The sequence below is a fragment of the Panicum hallii genome, chromosome 9 (genome assembly GCF_002211085.1).
Source record: "Panicum hallii strain FIL2 chromosome 9, PHallii_v3.1, whole genome shotgun sequence".
NCBI lineage: Eukaryota > Viridiplantae > Streptophyta > Magnoliopsida > Poales > Poaceae > Panicum > Panicum hallii.
Window position 1 is genome coordinate 4207778 of NC_038050.1, and position 19083 is coordinate 4226860.

Below are 19083 nucleotides of genomic sequence, written 5' to 3' on the forward strand. Positions count from 1 at the left end.
TTTGCTTCACTGGGAGACAATGGAACCCCTAACAGAAGAAATTGATGTAAGGTGTCTGCAATCACCAAAGCTATTGCTGGTGGCATTGGATTCAAAAGTCGAGCAGCAAGTGGCAGTACAGGCTGAACTGCTGCTGTTATTACAGGCTCTTGCTACAGCTGCACTGTGTTGCAAATGGTGCCATTCTTTGAGCCCAGCTGCTGCCCCAAATATTGCAGCTTCGATGTGTCCTAGTAGTCCGCCTCCAAATGAGTTTGGCCATTTCGCCGGCAGGTGAAGAAATCATCTATGTTATCAGCATATTGAACTATTGTTGTCAGGAACGCCTGTACCACGTTAACCATGTTGATGGTTGCAGGGCGGTTCCATGGAGCGTACCGGAGAACACAACAATGAAGATGGGTGTTGTCCATTGCACTTGCCAACCAAAGACTTGCACCGGCAGGTTGTATAGCTTGCATAATCCTTGTATATTTTGCTGCATCTGTCTTCTCGATAACCTTAAGACGCTTATGCATCCGATCAAACAAGGCCGCTTTGTTATCTTCCTCTTCATGACAGAAGTGGGTTTGCACGAGCAAAGAGTCTCCAATGTTATACTGCCTCAGAGTATCTAAAAGGAGGGCCAAATCTTCTGGTAGCTGAAGCGATGAATGTATGCCATCCTTGATGACGGCCGCCACCACTGACATATTTCTTGTAACTCTATTCACAGTAGCACCGATCGGTTTGACCAATTGTAGCAGTACATGCATGCTTTTGAGGTTGCCCATGTAATCAATTCCAAAACAGTCTCTATTGAAACCACCATCTAGGCAATATCCTAAAAGATGCAACTCGCAGAACCATTTCACCGAACAATCTGTAGTCCACCTTGCACGAGGAGACCGTTTGGGACTAAATATTGTTTGGTGAAATGGTTCTGCGAGTTGCATCTTTTAGGATATTGCCTAGATGGTGGTTTCAATAGAGACTGTTTTGGAACTGATTACATGGGCAACCTCAAAGGCATGCATGTAATGCTACAATTGGTCAAACCGATCGGTGCTACTGTGAATAGGGTTATAAGAAATATGTCAGTGGTGGCGGCCTCATCAAGGATGGCATACATTCATCGCTTCAGTTACCAGAAGATTTGGCCCTCCTTTTAGATACTCTGAGGCAGTATAACATTGGAGACTCTTTGCTCGTGCAAACCCACTTCTGTCATGAAGAGGAAGATAACAAAGCGGCCTTGTTTGATCGGATGCATAAGCGTCTCAAGGTTATCGAGAAGACAGATGCAGCAAAATACACAAGGATTATGCAAGATATACAACCTCCCGGTGCAAATCTTTGGTTGGCAAGTGCAATGGACAACACCCATCTTCATTGTTGTGTTCTCCGGTACGCTCCATGGAACCGCCCTACAACCATCAACATGGCTAACGTGGTACAGGCGTTCCTGACAACAAGAATTCAATATGCTGATAACATAGATGATTTCTTCACCTGCCGGCGAAATGGCCAAGCTCATTTGGAGGCGGACTACTAGGACACATCGAAGCTGCAATATTTGGGGCAGCAGCTGGGCTCAAAGAATGGCACCATTTGCAACACAGTGCAGCTGTAGCAAGAGCCTGTAATAACAGCAGCAGTTCAGCCTGTACTGCCACTTGCTGCTCGACTTCTGAATCCAATGCCACCAGCAATAGCTTTAGTGATTGCAGACACCTTACATCAATTTCTTCTGTTAGGGGTTCCATTGTCTCCCAGTGAAGCAAAAGCAGGAGCAGTAGCAGCGGCTGAGTACCTTGTTAGGCAGCCCAACATTAAGACAAAGGATCACACAGGCTGGATTGATCCAAAATGCATTAGCAAGAGCGACAATAGCAGCCCAAGCTGTTCCTGTGGGTGGAGTCGCTCAAGCTAACATTCCACTATAGATGTTCGCTGCGGACGACATTGAACACATTTATCATGTTGTTGCGCCGAAACTCATGGTACAGTTTCAGATGGCAATGTTTAGAGAACACGAGCCCTTCCGCCTAGACAAGGACACCGGAATCTATCGCTTAGATTGATAAAAGGAGGCCCATCAAGACACCGAAGACTGGTGATGAAAGGAGATGAACCTGTTGATGATGTTAAAGTGGCATTTTTTGGTTGATTGCATGTTGCTATTTGTGAGTGTTGCTTGGATGTGAGACATTGGTTCAGCAACATAATGAGAAAGACTTGATAGTGTTCTCCTCATAATGCGGGATCCAACTGTTTCCTGTTTCAGGCACTATTTTTTTGTGTTCCTTTCTGTGATCAATTGGTGGAGTATTATGCAATGCCTTACTGATCTGTTCTTTCAGGATGGTTGTTGGTCAGATGCTTTATTCCTCCAGTGAGAAAGTTGATGATTGCTGTTTTTAGATCCCTGCCCCTCGGAGCTTCAGTTTGATTGCTGTAGACAGCAAGAGAAGGTAGGTTGGGGAGAACAAGTAGAGCAATACCAGTTTGTTTCTTTACATTCTTAGACAGGGCTGCAAAGGATTAATATTAACTTCAATCTCTACACCACTTCCTTCTTGAACAATCAACTAGCTATTAGGGAGGAGTTATTTTGAGATACTCCAGAACCCTGATCATGCACCCTCCAGTCTTCATTTGGAGCCACTTGGGGCACTAGGGCCAAAGGACCACTGAATAGGATTAGTTGCCGCCTTTTGTTGGGAGTAGGGTTTATCAGGCTTTAGAATCCATTTGTAATGAAGACTATCATTTTAGCAAAAAAGCGAGCCTTATGGCCATAATTAAAGCAAAATAAGCATTGAAGTTGCCCACAGCAGTCTCTGACAAGGTGGCTAGGAGTTAGGCATTTGTGAAACTATGACTCATAGAGATGAAACATTTTTTGACCTGATACTAGACATTGAACAGAATAGTTCAATAACCGTCTAAAGAGCTTCAGCTCAACAGAGTTTTGAGTGCTGAGGATAAAGCATGTGGTTGTGCTTTGTTTTGCAGCAGCGCCCCCCCCCCCCCCCCCCCCCCGCACGCACACACACCCACCCTAATGTACTGCAAATCACCCGGTACCTCATGTAGAACTTCTGGGCAATTGACTTGGTTGTCCCTTGGCCTCTTGTCTGTTATCACTGTGATATTTACATTTAGAGTTGCTATATCACCTTTTTAATTTCATGTAATTGTGTGATAAAAACTTGTCTTTACTTCAGTCTATTGGAAGCTCAGACAAGAATGAAGGTAAAGAAACCACCAAACGTTACTCCCTTTTCGCCGTGGTAGTTCATGTTGGAAGTGGACCAAATAATGGCCACTATATCAGCTTGGTTAAGAGCCACACTCATTGGTTATTCTTTGATGATGAGAATGTTGAGATGACTGACAAGAATCTATGGTACAGGCATTCTTTGGCTCACTGCAAGAGTTCATTGTCAACACTGATAATGGCTACATCCTCTTGTATGCTGAAAAAAAGTTAATGTGCTGATGATACCATGTGATTAGTTATATACTCCTACTTTTGCTTTCCTTCGAACACTTCCTTCGCCTGATCATATAGAATATGCAGTGAGAAGTTAAAACTGGAATAAGCTTCAGATGTTATGGTGCAATCAAGGCTTGGTAATAATAAAACAAGTTTCCTGACGGGGCCCCTTTCAAAAAAGTTTGCTGAAGGGACTATAGGAAGGTGCAGAGGCCCGCTAGTTTGTACTTTCTATTTCTTTTATTATTTGGTTCTATATATGCATACGGTTGGTATCAAATTTTCCAGAATAATTGATTGTTAAAATCCTCCGTCGTCATATGTAAAGAGAATATTATATCGGAAGCCTTTTGGCTTCAGCAATTTTATTTCCAAGAAGATAAAAAGCTTCTACCAATCCTCGTGGGATCCTCAACCCTTTCCATTTGTTGTAAAAAAAACTTTTTCATGTAGATGATGTTTGTAAAATCTTGTACAGTACAGCTTACAGATTACTTTAATTGTGATTACTAGAAAACCTGGGGCGCGGTGTTGCCGCGCCAGGTTGGGTTACGCACTGAATAACTTGTCAATGTATGTATATATTATTTGTATGATTGGAAATACTAATTATTCATCAAATTTAAGAGTTGTTGTGGACTATAGGCCCCATTCTCGTACAAGTTGTAATAATGCATGGTATATATTTTGGACTCTCCCTTGTTGTGATGCTACTATTTAAATAGGATATTATTTTTGATATGAAAATGGAAAGACAGACAGCTAAATAGACAACTTCTCGATCCCATAGGCAAGTACTGGCTATCTGACTGTTTAATACTTTACATGCAATCCATGATCAATTATGAATACCATTTCTATATACCATTGTGTTGCTATATTGTTTTCTTATTTGGAGACTATCATTTACATGCAATCTATTGGTGACGTAATGTCTATATGAATATGTAAGAAAGAAGGATAGTTTAAGTAGGATAGCCAAGCTCACCACGGAATATAAAAGATTAAGGCTGTAGTTTGGGCATCAAACTACACATTGGCTAAAGAAGCTTGAGATCTGTAGGTGCTTCTGAAGTGGCAAAGAAGACCATGGTACACATCAATCTGATTGTTGTGGGGATTTTGACAGCAATTGAATAAATATGCATTAATAATGATCCCTAAACATTGAGCTCTCTACCTGCAGCTTTGAAAGCTTGAGCTAGGCAAAAAGGGAAAGCTGAATATAAGTTCAGTAATCACAGAAATCTATTAATCTTAACAACACTACCTTGGTATTTCTAAGAATTAATTGAAATCATAGAACCAATGAAGTTAGGCAATCAACCATTCTTGAAATATTCAGGAAACAATATTGATCCACTTAATGTCTTAAAGTTCAGACTATCAGTAAAGTGGTATTATATTGCTATGATAACTCATGCCCTATAATGGTGAGGAACTAATGTGGTATATTAGATTTCGTAGCTAGAAGAACATGACTAAGAGAAGCGTTATCATGTAACATGAGAACTGCTGTAAAATAAATCCATATAGCAATGGACCAAAGAAAAAAAGGAAATCAAATTACCTGGCAGGGCTAGCCATCTCTAGCCAGCATCAGAGGGCTTGAAATAGTGTGGCTGGAATTACCTAGTAAGTGTTTTGCAGTTGCCCTAAACTCATCGACTTATGTCAATCTCTCTACCAAACTTTGAACTTAATAAATATGCACAGCACAATTGTAAAGATGTGTAAGCAAAATTGAAAAGGGATAAAAGAAAACAATGTATACCTTTATGCCCATTTGATCGAACACAATGAGGGCCTCATCCATGGGAGGTCGATGGCGCCAGCAATAGTGAGCAGGAAGGAGCAGGAGGGGGGCACGGAAGCTGCAGATACTCCAGACCCCTGCAGATGCTGCCGAGCTGCTGTCCAGCACCTCGCCGTCCTCCTCCAACCTTGAGTCCCAGACCAACAGCGACGATTGAGACCATGAATATCATCGCAAATCGAGGAGCAATGAACTGAGATGGACACAAACAAGAGAAACAAAACAAAATCAAATCCAGAATCGCCATGCTGAGCAGAGCAGGACGCATGGCAGCAGGTGCGGCGCCGTGACGGGAGTCGTCAGAGAGGGAGGCCAACGTCGAGGCCGCGACGCCGTGAGCACTGCTCCTCCGAGCCGGCCGCCCGCACGGAGCTCGGAGCGCCCGGATCCGGCTGCCGCCGCCAACATTGGAGGTCGCGAGACGAGGGGGGACGAGGGGGCAGAGGGCCGGCCACCTCAGATCCGCCATGACCTGTGCGGATCCGGCCACCTCCGTTCTCGTCCTCCTCGGTGGCCTAGCTTGGGGCGGCGCGGCGGCACGGGCAGCGCTGCGTGACCCGCGGCTCGCGCCGGGGAGGGGGGGTCGAACCGGAGGACGGAGGCGTCACCCGGCCCGGTACCCTGCACGGGATCCTAGCCGTCGGCCTGATCCGCGGTGGCCGGTGCGAGGCACGGCGGCGCTGCTGCTCGGGCAGGAGGACGGAGGCGGTGCCTGGAGCTCGCGAGCCCGCCGGCTGCCATGGCCGTTCGATGGCCCGATCCAACGGGCGTTGCTTTTCCGGGCGACGTGGCACGCTGTGCTTCCAGAGAATGGCCCGGGGCGGGACGCGGTATCGTGTTTTAGAGATTGTGTACCGCTCCTTTGGCACGTAAAATATTGCACCCGTTTGGAGCTGGATCTGAGATTACCTCAAAAACACATACTCCCTCTATAAAAAAAATGCAATTATATGATCTGTGTTGGTCAAATTAGTTTAAGAGAATAGTATTAGTGTTTGTCTTTAAATAAGTTAATTATAAAAATATATATATTTTGAATCTAATGGTATTTGTATAAAGAATGTTAGTATTTTCCTATACAACTTCGGTCAAAGTTTATATATAGAATTTGCGAACAGATCATAGATGAGCTCGTTGTGTTAGTTGTGGTGGAATCTATCCATCAGGGATCAAGTTTTCGATTTTGCATTGGTACTTGCATTTTCATAGATTTATTCCACATTATGTTTTAAGTAGCAAGCGATCTTCTTGTGTGCGCGTTGGATGTCCACATTGTACGTGTAATAATCTTAAAAAAAGACAAGAATTGCATTTTTTTTGTTGGTGGTGGTGGTGTGTGGGTGGGTGAGGTGGGGGTGGGGAGGAGGGAGGAGTAATTGGTTTGGAGTTTGAGGGGTGTTTGGTTACTTGCCACAGTCTGCCACGTCTAAAGTTGGGCAGGTTTGACCAACTTAGGTACCTGTTTGGTGTGCAGCCACACTTGTGGCAAGATTCTTCTGCTGTTATTTTGGTCCCACTTGTAAAAGTGTGGCAAGATGCTCTTAGACATAGCAAAGTGTGGCGAAGAATTTGAGCGACTAACTTTAGGTAAGTGTGGTAAGAAAAATTACAGCAACTTATGGTACGTTGGTCATGAGACCAAACAACCCTATGTGCGTGCTGCTGGCCAACTCAGTTGGCCTGGAACGGGGACATCGTGGAACGCCGTTCCGATAGATGCGTTGTTGGGTGCTAGCAGCACTAGGTGCTACAGGACCATACAAAGTCTGCACACGTACTGTACAGACCCTTACGTCGGGCGTGGTATGTGCCCAACTTTTCACAATTTAGCCCTTTTCCTGTTAAAATTTCACATACAGACCCTTAGACGTTAAAAATCCATCTTTGGACCCTTTTCTCGGCGCCATGACTTGTGGCGCCGAGCTAATATGTCTCAGCGCCAAGGCGAGGTGTCCGAGGTGGTGGTGACACCGACGTGGATAAAACCTTGGCGCCAAGCTCGGCGCCGTAGATGATGACGCCGAGCTGCAATTTACAATATTTGTGTCGCAGGTCAGCTGGTTGGGACGCGCCCACCATTGACCTAATGTTCGAACCCCACCCCCAGCACTAAATTTTCTTTTTTGCATCCTTATAGATCTGGGCGCGTTCCATACAAGTAAAATTGTCCTGAGGAATACCCAATGACTTCAAAGCGGTTCAGGTGGTCAAGGCGCGAGGTTGTTGCCTGGTGGCCTGGGTTCAGATCCCGAGTGTTACCTTTTTACGTACTTTTTTTATTTTATAACAAGCAATATTATTCCTTTATTATTAGCATCATGTATATTATTGTTCCATTGTTTGACCATACATTGTATATTCAATTTGTTTTTATTTGATTTCAACTAGGTAAATGCCTGTGCGTTGCAACGGGAACAAATAATGATGCCCTAATAATTTTAATTTAAACATGCGTATTTTTACCCCAAAATGATTTTTTGAATGTGATGAGACCTTCGTTCCACACTCGATGGCATCGACTATCTTCCATAGAGGAGTTGCTCTAACAAGACTTAATACAAAATAAATTGTATAACACGGTGGTCATTTCTTTAAGTTCTGACAGGTGAAGAGCTCCTTCACCGGCTGCCAAAATACAAAAGTTTGCCACTGAACATAGCTCAAAATATTAGGTGTTTGTCACCCGGGGTGTTTCCCCTCTTCTCAGAAACTCAACTCGTTGCGGAGTGAGGTCCTCCTTCAAAAACCATTGAGGCCTTCTGCTAAAAGAGCAAGAGCTACTGAAAGTCATACACAGCTAAATTAGGTGAAAAACAAACTGACCCATTATTTGCTTGCAAATGCAAATGTAGATCCCCTGCTAGAAAAGAAAAGAAAAAATAAACGTATATTAGGATAGTTACATGCATGTACAAGAGATCAATTTCAAGCCCAAATATTATTTAGCTCGAGAAGTCCCAAGTAGGCTCCAACACTCCTATGTTGGCAAACAGGCAAGACTAACCAAGTTCAGATCCATTAATAATGAAAATTTGCATGTTCATCTAAAAACCAAAACATGGAGCTTCGAGCTGCTGCGCTAAAAGAGATGCAAACCACACAAACTGTAGTTCAGAAAAGGGAAATAAGAAAAGGAAGGATCTGAACTAAAAATAAACAAGCTACCTGCTACCACAGTTCTATGTACTTCTGATGAGTTTGAGAAAATCAATATATCAAAATTCCTCGGAATCCAACTGGAGAGTGCCAGGTCTGCTCGTGAAGATAGTGCATGGTCCGGTTCTGTGATCAGGGACTATGAGAAACTGTCAACCTGTTTGATGGACAAAGTTTGCAAACTTGAATTGGAGAAGGTATTTAAATTTTCCCCCCCTAAAGCGCTTAAGTTCTAAGCAGTTTGTTTTTTTTCCAATGTTACTCTGATTTGAGCGCAGAAACTATTGGAGGAACAGTCCCAAGATCAACAAAATGAGATTTATAAGCTGAAGGCCAATCTGGAAAGCTGTGAGAAGGCCATAGATGTTCGTCACTGGCTAAGTTCTTTCCAGTGATTTAATTCTTAGTTTCTATCACCTGATATATAACTTCATTACCAGTGCACTAAAATATTTTACTTATACTCAGGACTGTAGTCTTCAACATGAACTGGAGAAGGATGGCATTCTCTTAGAGGTCCTAAGTATCAATCTTGTCATCATCTTCTTTGATGAAAGAAAAGGAATCTATCCAAAAGGAACTTGATAGAACTAAAACAAAGTTAAGAGAGACCGAGAACAAACTTAAGAATTTCATTCAGGAGAAAATAAAACTTCAGGTTACCAACAGGCAACATGCCACTGTTATTATATAAATTTTATTGCCACTTAAAAGCCAGCTGTTTCTGACGTATAGTTGATACATGTTCTTTTACCAGAGTGAGAAAGCAGAGGCCCACAAAGAAATTAAGAAATTGCAAAGCCAGAGAACTTTGCTTGAACGTGATTTAAGGAAACGCGATTCAGCTACTGTTGACTAAAAGCATGAGCTGAATTCCATGCCACAGGAACTTTCTGGTGCTTTGGATCACGTACAGGTATGTGTTATTCTTTGCAAACACCACATTTTTCTAGGAACTACTGGGCTGCTGTTTGCAGCAGTTTGGTTTTACATATTGGGGTCTTGGTCTGGCATTGGGTCCATTTTCATATTTAACTATAGATGTTTAAGATATATATTCCATACCCGAGCCAACCGGCGGCGCGCACTCGAGCGCCCCCCTGGCGCAGCCCGCTAGCGGTTTTTCTTCGAGCGCGAGCCGTTCCGACGCGGCTCACCCGCACGCACAGAAGCGAGCGCGTCTGGTTTTTTTGTTTCTTGACCGACGTGTACGTGGACCGAGCAGGCAATGCTTGTTTTTTTCTCTCAGTAGTCAGTCGCACGCACGCACGTCTCCGCCAAGCATCCTTCCTAAATAAATCCTAATCGCTGGAGGAAAATGATCGCTAAATTTTGGAAACGCTATCTCTGCCTGTCTCCATCTCCGAACATTGTATTCGAAAAATGCATTGGCAAAAGAATTTGCGAGAGAATGTGTGACGGATAGGCAGAAGAACACCATCAAATACAACAGACTGACTTTACTAGCAGCATATTTGTTCACCAAGTTAATTTGTGTAACAGGGTAACATGTATATATGGACAATGAAAGGAGGCACTGGGACACTGATCTAGCTAGCACACACTATACTTCAGATAAATATTTAAATGGAAGGGGAACCCTTCAATACTAAACTAGAGAAGCTCGTCGGTAATGCAGCATCTCATCCCTCATCCCAGCTGATCGTGCCTGCAAGAAAGCATAACTATAATATTTTAACAAGAAAATTGGGGTATTGCAGAGATGGGATGTAGTTTAAGAAAATAGTATACTGTGCTTACCAGATTTATATTAGTCTTTAGGCAGCCATGGCCTTCACCATCACAGTATTCCAGAATTTTCATTGCAAAGAAGGCAGTCATTAAGAGACTTCTGGATACATTATCCGCACATCCGAATGCACTGACATGTTGAGAATCATATCAATCATCCTAATTTGCTCCAATGCACCTGCTCGATGCCTCACCTATGATGATTGTATCAGATGATCTCCGTGCACCAATAAACTCATCAACAATCACACTGCACTGCGCAGCCAGCTTCAAACTTAGTCATTTAGATTTCTGGCAACTCACCCACTCCTGTATCTTCACCTCCTCCCTCTGGTATCTGCAGCATCACACGTAGTAATATTAACAAGTAAAATATATAAGTATTTCTTGAAGAATTTACAACTTACAAAGAGCAATTCAAGTTTGACTTGGATGAAGATTCTCCATTTATTATGTTGCAACTTGCAACCTTTGAAAGCAAACAAATCCAGGCAATGTTGAATTTTCTAGAACTAAATGTGTGCGCATTGCATCTCTGGACTACCACACACTGGTGGACCAAACATGGCTCATATTGCTAAACTGACTGAGATGCATGTACCTCAAAATACTGAGTGTGAGACTGCACGGATACAGGAACTAGCAATTGTTTCATGAGAAAGATGGGAATGAGACACTGGCTAATCCACTAATGCCCAAATACAATAACAGTTATCTCCCTTGACCTGATGAATTGGTAATGCCTCCATTAGCTGCAGAGTTTGATAGTGCAAACTGTGTGTGCCCAGATTTTAATTATTATTCCTTTCGTCACCTGGCAGAACATTGAACACCAAATATCATTGTTTACACAGAAATCAATCAAAGGCATAGGGCATGTATCACAAGCATATAGATGGAACAAGACATATTTATCAGACAAAATATAGTACAATGAACCATTATTTCCTCTCTTGAGTTAGATTAGCAAAGTATATTGATCCGAACATATGATCTCATATATAAGGCATTAGGCAATTAAATGATCCAGGATTTGGCCTAGTACCAAATATTTGGTTGGCTAGTCCAGTCTCTACAAATTTTGGATGTACACATGAAGTCATTAGGCTCAATCAGATCGACTAAGATCTACAACTGGATGGGATTTGTCTGTATTATACCTGGAATTCCACCACTGTACGCAGCTGCACTTGCCGATCCGGTGATGTGAAACTCATTGTCCACCTCCAGAAACCTCATAGCAGCTTGCTCGATGCCGTTGCCGTTGGACCCCCCACAACTGCCAGCTCCATGCCGTCACCGTTGCCTAATTCCCCGCATCCGCATGCCGGTTCAATAGAGTTCAATGATGCTAAGACTGAAAATACAAAGATAGTTACTTCGACCAGAATTCCTTTAAGAGTATTAATGGTGAAGTTGCAACTACTAAAAAGCATTCTTTAATTCAGGTGGTAAATAATACTCGACCCAATCATAAACACCAAAAAATTCACATGATACATTATGCAATGGTGGTACCCACGGCCAACAACGGTAGTCTGTGAATAAAAAAAAGATGTGGGCAGAAAACTTATGTTTGTGAACAGAAAACCCAACTATTTTGTAAAAACTGGTCCACCGACATTGTAGTAACAAAAGTGAATACAATGATTTTGCAAGAGCCAATTCATCTTAGTTGTGGTAATAAAAAATGGGTACTTTGCAATTTGCATACGTTGATTTCTGTGAGAGTCAGTAAATAGCATTTTTGTTGCATTCAAAGACTGACAGCATAAACCATGAGCACATTTCAATGCGTAACCATGGCTTGAATGATCATGGAGGGGTAATACGGTAGTGAGTGAATGCCTAAGCAGTCACCTAAATTCTTAAGAGTAACTTATTGCTTGAAGGAATGAAATGTTGAGTTGGATTCATTACATAAATCTGAAATGCATATAATGACTACTGGAATGAAAAAAGTGTGTTAGACATACGAATGCACATCAAAATCAGGCTGGTGTCAGCCTCTGTCGGCGTATTATTCTAATTAGCACTTCTAATTCAGAACTATGCACATACAAGTTGAAAACATATAGCCTATAATTTGGCAGTCTACAAGCTCTTTAAGATAACACAAATAACCAAGCAATTGAACCTTTTCCCAGGCTCAAGTATCAGCACATGCTTGCAGATTAATAGTCAAGAATATCTGACTGGAATCAAATTTTCTCCATCTATATTTTGCTTTTACATTTATTGTTATTAGTCCCTGTTTCATGAACACAACCAACACGAAACCTCTGTAGGGTTACATGGTCAGGACTCAGGGCCTAAATGAAGAATAAAGCAGAGGAGAATTTTTCATCCTGTATTTCCATGTAAATTTACACATTTCTTGAAAAAAAAGCAAGTAGATCCATTTCCCATGTTTAGCACAAGTTCAAATGGTTTAGGGAAATTTGGATCTGTACCATTAAAAGATCACAACGTTAGATATATACCATCATTATCTCACTGACAGGTGGGGTTCACATGAGTCAATGACATGTGGGTCCAATGGTATACATCTAACTTTTGGATCTTTTCATGGTACAAATCTAATTTTATCAATGGTTTATGTAACTTAAATATTGTGTTGAGCTAAATCTTCTCTACAATCTCACGAAACCGAGACTGACATAACACTAAACTAACATGAGAAGATTCTAAAAGGCGTTCCTGTCCAACTACAAGACCTCCGCAGCGGCGACCATGGTGTTCAATGGGCAGCACAAAATTAATCGTAGGAACAACAAAACATGAGGAAATTGAAGGGGACCTTGAGCCGGTGGGGGAATCACCTGATAGGAAGGCAGGCCGGAGGAGGATCGCCGGAGACAGGAGGGCAGATCGGACTCGCGGAATGGCGATGCGAGGATTGAGCGGCGTTGGGAACGGGAGATCGTCTCCATGAATGCGGGAACACGCAGGGGCTAGCCAGCAGCGGGCGGTGGGCGGCGCCAGTACCCGGATCAGCAACGGGAGGAACGTCGTCCGGAACGGACCACGAGCTGGGAGGAGGGAGCGCCATCAGGAGGAGGGGCGGCGTCAGGCGGAGGCAACGCCATCGGCCCGGGAGGAGGGGAGCGCCATCGGGAGGGGGCGGTGTAGGGAGGAGGGAGCGCCGGGACGCCGAGGTAGCCCCGGCTGGCCACGTTGAAGACGTGCTCCTCCGGGTTGTGCTCCTCGGCGGTGCGGAGCAGCGAGGACATCTGCCAGGCCGGGAGCGCCTGGTCCGGCATGGAGATCTAGATCTCGAGGCGGCGGAGGTTGGGGTGCCTGGCCCTGGCGAGCAGGCCGGCGAGCGTGTCGGGGTCGACGCGGCGGAACACCAGCACGTCGAGCTCGGTCCAGAGCGGGCGCCACCGCCGAGCGACACTGCTTGTGCGCGCAGCCTTGGCCGTGGATCCGAGGCAGGCAAGCACGAGGAGGAGGAGCGCGTCGGGGAGGGCGACGCGCTGACGTCCAGAGGCTGCAGGTAGCCGGCAGCGTAGGACCTCGCCGGACGGCGAGGGGGGGGGGGGGACAGGACCGCGCCTCACCAGAGGGTCGCCGGGGAGCGGGGAGGGCCCGAATCGCGAGATTGGGGACAGGCGAGGGTGCCTCGCCGGGTCGGTAGGGGGGCCGGCCGCGCAGCCCTTCGCGGGGGTAGCCCGTGGGTTACCGACGGGAAGCCTGCCGATGGCAGCCGGCGGCGGAGGGTGGCGCAGGGTGTTGCAGGGGCGGGACGAGAGCCGGCGAGGCTGGAAAGCACGAGGGAGGGCGGCGCCCGGCGCATCACCGGAGGATCGCCGGCGGGAGGACGGATGGAGCGAGGATCTATTTCGCCGGCGGGAGGAACGGTACGGAGGATCGTGGGTGGGGCACGATCTATTTGCGAGCTGGGGGACGGGGAGGTGGGGAAAAACCGGCGGGCAGTAAAAAAAACCGAAAGAAAAGAAAAACAGACGCAAGTCGAGTCCGGTCGGGTCCGACAAGTTGGCTCGGGTATGCAGTACCTTATTCCATACCCAGGGTACCCAATAAATATATATATATATATATTTAAGATATGTAATTTTTCTTTTGAGGTCATCTCTGCTGGACAACCGAGCAATAGCTTGAACTGCAGCCTTCAAATTCTAGAGTTGACAATGATCTACACACAATAATTAAAAACAATGCGTTATAACTACACACCTAGCATTGCAATCGCTGATACAGGTAGTCAAGTATGCAATAGTTTTGTTTCTCAAAAAAAAATGTTTCTATCAAAGCATTGTAGTTTCTTTTGGATCTTACCGCAAATCATGAATCTTAATTCAGAGATGCCTTCATTGCTGCCGGCTTGAGATCCATGAACGTGGCCTGCTGCAAGGTACGCAGAGATCCACACGGCGGCAGCACCGTGGACGTGGAGAAGGTACCGCCTGGGGGTTTGCTAAATTGCAGGACGATCATGGACGTGGACAAGCTAGGTTCAGGTTTCACGCGGTAGGCTTTTCATCGATCCGTGCCATGAACAGTAGACGGGGTTGCATGGCTTACCGGCGTAGGAGTTGAAGATATCGACGGTGGTGAGGAGGAAATCGATGACACGCTTGCCGGCGCGGTGCCGCTGCCGCCGCCGCCCTTGGCCTCACGCGGTCCGTCCGGTGGATCAGTGCCGAACCGATCACGCTTGCTGACGAGGTGCCGCCGCTGCCGCCACCCTTGGCCTCAGGTGATCAGTGATCTATTCCCACGATGAGCCAGGCATGGGGATGGAGATGAAGGAGGATGAGCGACGATGATGGAGGGCTGATCGCGTGCGGCTGGCAGTTTGGTTTCCATGCCGCACAAAGTGGTATATCCTTAACCGAGATAATGTGGGCCCTATAGATAGTGGCATTTTTTGAGAAGAAAATTATGGTCGCACCAAAGGGAGGTGGGGGGGTGGGGGGGGGGAAGGGGGAGGGGGTGGCGCCGGTTTTACCGGAATCGCATGTGGGGGAGTGGGAGCGACCTGAAAATTTTGTCGCACCAAGTGGGAGTCTTACTTTCGTTCTTTTTATGTGGTAGAGAAACATTACGTGTGAGCGTGTATATATATATGTAAACTAATAAAGAAAGAAATACATAAATCCATGATTTTATGATAATAGAAGGAGGATTTAGATTTAGATAATATATAAATATAAATGCACCTAAGAATTGAGTTCTCTCAATTTGTTTTTTATATTTGGATTTCAAAACATTACGTGTGAGGTGTTTACATATATAAACTAATAAATAAATAAATACATAAATTCATGATTATTATGATAATATAAAGAGGAGTTAGATTTAGATAACATATAAATAACATATTTGCTTCTTGTCAGTCGATTGATATATTGCTTATCCATCAATCGACGCTCTTGAACGTGTGTTTAACGATCAACGGGAGGACGCCTCATATCTTAATAGGTCATCTGGTTCCGCGCGATAACTATTTTTCATGCCCGTTTACTGTGTCACAAGTCACCCGGGCCCCGGCCACTTCCTGTCCAGTCCCGTTCTTCTCTTCTCATTTGTCCTCGCCATTTCCCTCAGCGAGCGTGGCTCCCGGGTCTTTCCGCTGCTGCCGCCCGCCGCCGTGCCGATTTCCTCTGCTCCGAGCGTTCCTCCCTGCCTCCGTCCCCCATCCAGGTACTCGACAGCTCAGGCTCTTTTGATCCACTCTCCTTTTCCACCTCCCTTGACAGCGACTGCACAATCGCTTGGAGGCAATTCATTTGTCTTCTAGGGTTTGGTTATGTTAGGGTGTCCATGATGGCGACGGTGAGGAGGTGGCGTTAGCTAGGCCCTCTGACATTTCCCCGTCGCAGCAATGTCTGCTCCAACGCCCTGCGGCATCTGTGGGGATAGAGGTCAGATCCCTGGCCTATTTGTGCCACATTTGCTCGAGTCTAGTTCATTTGTGGGTCAGTTAGATTCAATTTTATAGTGTGCTTAGGTTTCATTTGGGGATTTTCATCTACTAGTGTACCATTTTGTGCCTGGGGTGAGCTATCTAGCTGTTCTCAGGTTGAAGAAAGTATGTAGAATGATTTATGTCTTGAATCAAACTTACTATTTATTTTGTATCAATTTTTACACCGCTAGCACATTTGCAATTTTATCACATTTATGTGTTTTGTTGCAGGCAACTGTAACATTTATCAGCAAATTATTGAAAATTTTTGCAGCAAATCTGGTCTGGAAGCACAACAATGAATCTCAACTTATGTGCTATCATCATTGATGCCGCCTATGTGTTGTGATTTGCCAAAAGTATTGGCTATCTGATCGATGCGCTAACATGTGTGTGGTGTTGTTGCAGGCGACAAGCTCCCGTTGAACTCGCTCCCTTACAGGGAGATCAAGAATGGTGTGCTCTGGGGGTTTAGGGGCAAGGTATGTTTGCTCCATTGATTTGTCCTGCAGTTTTGGTTAGAACAACCATGTGTTGAGTTATGTGCTTTGTTAATCTGGAAAACTCTGAAAGTCTGAATTTTTTGATCCTGCAGTGGTTCACTTTGTGTGGAAAGCAAATTGGCCATGTATAGTGGGTGTGTTATGTGTGCTGTGCTCCTTTTTTGACTCCCATGGGGAGAGCTAATCCACCAAACAGACTGAATGTTTTATGCTTTCGCTAATTGGGTAAATTTGGGTAATTTTTTTAGCTTGCAAAAAATTAGTTATTTACTACATAGGTTTATTGATAGGCTGTGAAATAACCTAGACTTTTTTTAAAAATTCTCACATACCAGTGCTCCACAAGACTACATACACAAAGTAGGTTCCTAAGGTGACCCTGAAAATAAATGGCATACACAAACAACATTATATTGTTAGTCTGAAGGTCGTGATTTTGATTTCGATATTTGCATTGTTTCCCTTTGTTTATTTATCTTGAAGTTAAAAATATGCATTTGTGTTGAATAATTCGACCTAAGGTATATTCTAGGTCGTGATTTAGCTTCTAATTTGTTTGGAGTTGCTTCCTTGTGTCTGGTGCTGCTGTTTTGGCTTTTTGAAGTTGGAGGCGAACGAGCACTGAGAATCCGTGGTCATCTCTCTGTTCACCTCTTTTTTTGCACTCATTGCTCTTGTACAACTATTGTGGTGTGTTTCTCAGAACCATCCATATGTTCTCTGTTGGTGGGTCTTTTGAGTTGGGAGACCAATGATCACCAAGGCTGGCCACTAATGTGGCGATCTCTATGTTGTCTTCTCCAACATGGTGTTCTTGATCTTTAATCACCATCTGTTTTTGTTGATGCCTCTTTTTTGCCCTTTGTGTTCCTGATGTCTTGTCGCCTGTTTTCCTACCACTTTATTTCTTTTTTCAGTCTGTACTAACTTGGATATTTGAGATAAGCTAAATTGATCTGTAACGAGCTGTCAATGTGCATGTATTATTTGCTATTATCTTACCATTTGCTAATTGTCCTTGTCCTGTCCAGATCTGACAGCACATGCCTACTTCAGGCACCTCAAATTATCATTGCTCTAAACTTTTTTACATGTCGTGCAGCTGGACATGTGCACATGTTCTGTTCAATATGGTAGGGTGTATCAACCTGAAAAAATGCATACTTTTTTTAAAAAAATTTCAGGATATGTTCCACAATGTGTAGCTGATTAGCTAGTAATATTACCATACCCTTGTAAATATACTATTCACCCCCTCAAATTACATCCTACTACATGTGTCCCTTTTCCTCTTATTTCTGCAGAGCAGGTGCTTTTCTTTTTCTATGTCCTCGATTTGTCTGCAAAAATAATATATGATACGTGCTGCTCTTTTCATGGTGTCTTGGGGCTCCACCTCCAGGCTAGATAAATTCTGAATGTTGTAGCCTGCGAGCATTGTGGCACCCTCCAGCTGCTTAATGTGTTTTTTTTGTTTTTTCTTGTCAATATGAGTGGAAAATCTTTTATGTTGTATATATTTCTTTGATAGTTTCAATATGAGCGGCACCCTCCAGCTGCTTAAACTTTGATTCTGATGGAAGTTATACATAATTATGAGAACTTTTTTCAATGTTACATCGTTATATAACTTTTTCCAACCCTTTTTCTGTATTTCATTAATAGTTTCAATTAAAAGTTTTCTTTTTTGATAGTTTAATATTGTCCCTCATTGTATCTTTTTTAATTTGTTGAGACGAGATCATAGCACCATGCTTTTTATTTTATGAAACAGTAAATATTAATGTTGTATGGAAAATTACTATGTATTTTTGAGATGAGATCGTAGAGCCATGTTATTTGCTTAATAAAATATGAGCACAGTATGGATGAGAATCTTATATGGGCAGTAAGGCCATTAGCTGGTTTGTAAAATTTTGGCACCGTCAATAGTTGTATGCGCCGTTCTAGGGGTTTTGTGGCTTACTTTGGAATATTTTTTTCTTATTAATCATGTGGTGGGAAGTGCTGGTTCAGAATGCTACAGAATGGTGTCTTAGATGGGATGCTGAAAAATGGTCATGAGCCCACTCCTGAAAATGTAAGAAAATATTACATGTAACTTTCAAATTGTCACATGTAACCTTTTTGTTTTCGTATTGTAACTTAGTTTCAGGGAAAAATCTTGCCTATAACTTTATCTTTAGAATTTTTTTTTTGGGAATGGGCATGAGCCCACTCTTGGAAATGTAAGAAAATCTTACATGTACTTTGTAACTTTCTAACGGTTAGATGTAACTTTTTTTTGGACTGTAACTTTAGTTTCAAGGAAAAATCTTGCATATAACTTTTTTTAGTAGTTAGGATTTTTGTTTATGTGGTTGGAAAGAAACAAAACACAGAAGGATGTTACTGGGCTGAAGTGCCGGTTGCTAGGCAGTGAACATTAACAACCGTCTTA

General features: G+C 43.7%; 4 long non-coding RNA genes across 9 annotated transcripts; 1 reads left to right on the forward strand and 3 right to left on the reverse strand.

Annotated features, from left to right (window-relative positions):
- Positions 1-713: 713 nt before the first annotated feature.
- Positions 714-2996, reverse strand: LOC112877128. The gene is made up of 2 exons (XR_003225446.1): positions 1492-2996; positions 714-1406 (listed from the first exon to the last, which is right to left on the reverse strand). It is a non-coding gene; the product is annotated as an uncharacterized LOC112877128 (long non-coding RNA).
- Positions 2997-3232: 236 nt separating this feature from the next.
- LOC112877125 lies at positions 3233-6220 on the reverse strand. 3 transcript variants are annotated; one of them, XR_003225440.1, is made up of 4 exons: positions 5256-6220; positions 5052-5136; positions 4470-4550; positions 3233-3544 (listed from the first exon to the last, which is right to left on the reverse strand). It is a non-coding gene; the product is annotated as an uncharacterized LOC112877125 (long non-coding RNA). The 3 variants fall into 3 exon arrangements; XR_003225441.1 differs by having other exon boundaries at positions 4470-4585; XR_003225439.1 differs by having other exon boundaries at positions 4470-5136.
- Positions 6221-9893: 3673 nt separating this feature from the next.
- On the reverse strand, positions 9894-14143 carry LOC112877124. Of its 2 annotated transcripts, XR_003225437.1 has the most exons (5): positions 13028-14143; positions 11366-11562; positions 10931-11019; positions 10215-10542; positions 9894-10122 (listed from the first exon to the last, which is right to left on the reverse strand). It is a non-coding gene; the product is annotated as an uncharacterized LOC112877124 (long non-coding RNA). The 2 variants fall into 2 exon arrangements; XR_003225438.1 differs by lacking the exon at positions 10931-11019 and having other exon boundaries at positions 13028-14142.
- A 1438-nt stretch (positions 14144-15581) lies between these two features.
- On the forward strand, positions 15582-18981 carry LOC112877126. Of its 3 annotated transcripts, XR_003225443.1 has the most exons (4): positions 15584-15875; positions 15973-16096; positions 16549-16622; positions 16736-18981. It is a non-coding gene; the product is annotated as an uncharacterized LOC112877126 (long non-coding RNA). The 3 variants fall into 3 exon arrangements; XR_003225444.1 differs by having other exon boundaries at positions 15582-15875; positions 15953-16096; positions 16549-18981; XR_003225442.1 differs by having other exon boundaries at positions 15598-15875; positions 16549-18981.
- Positions 18982-19083: the final 102 nt, after the last annotated feature.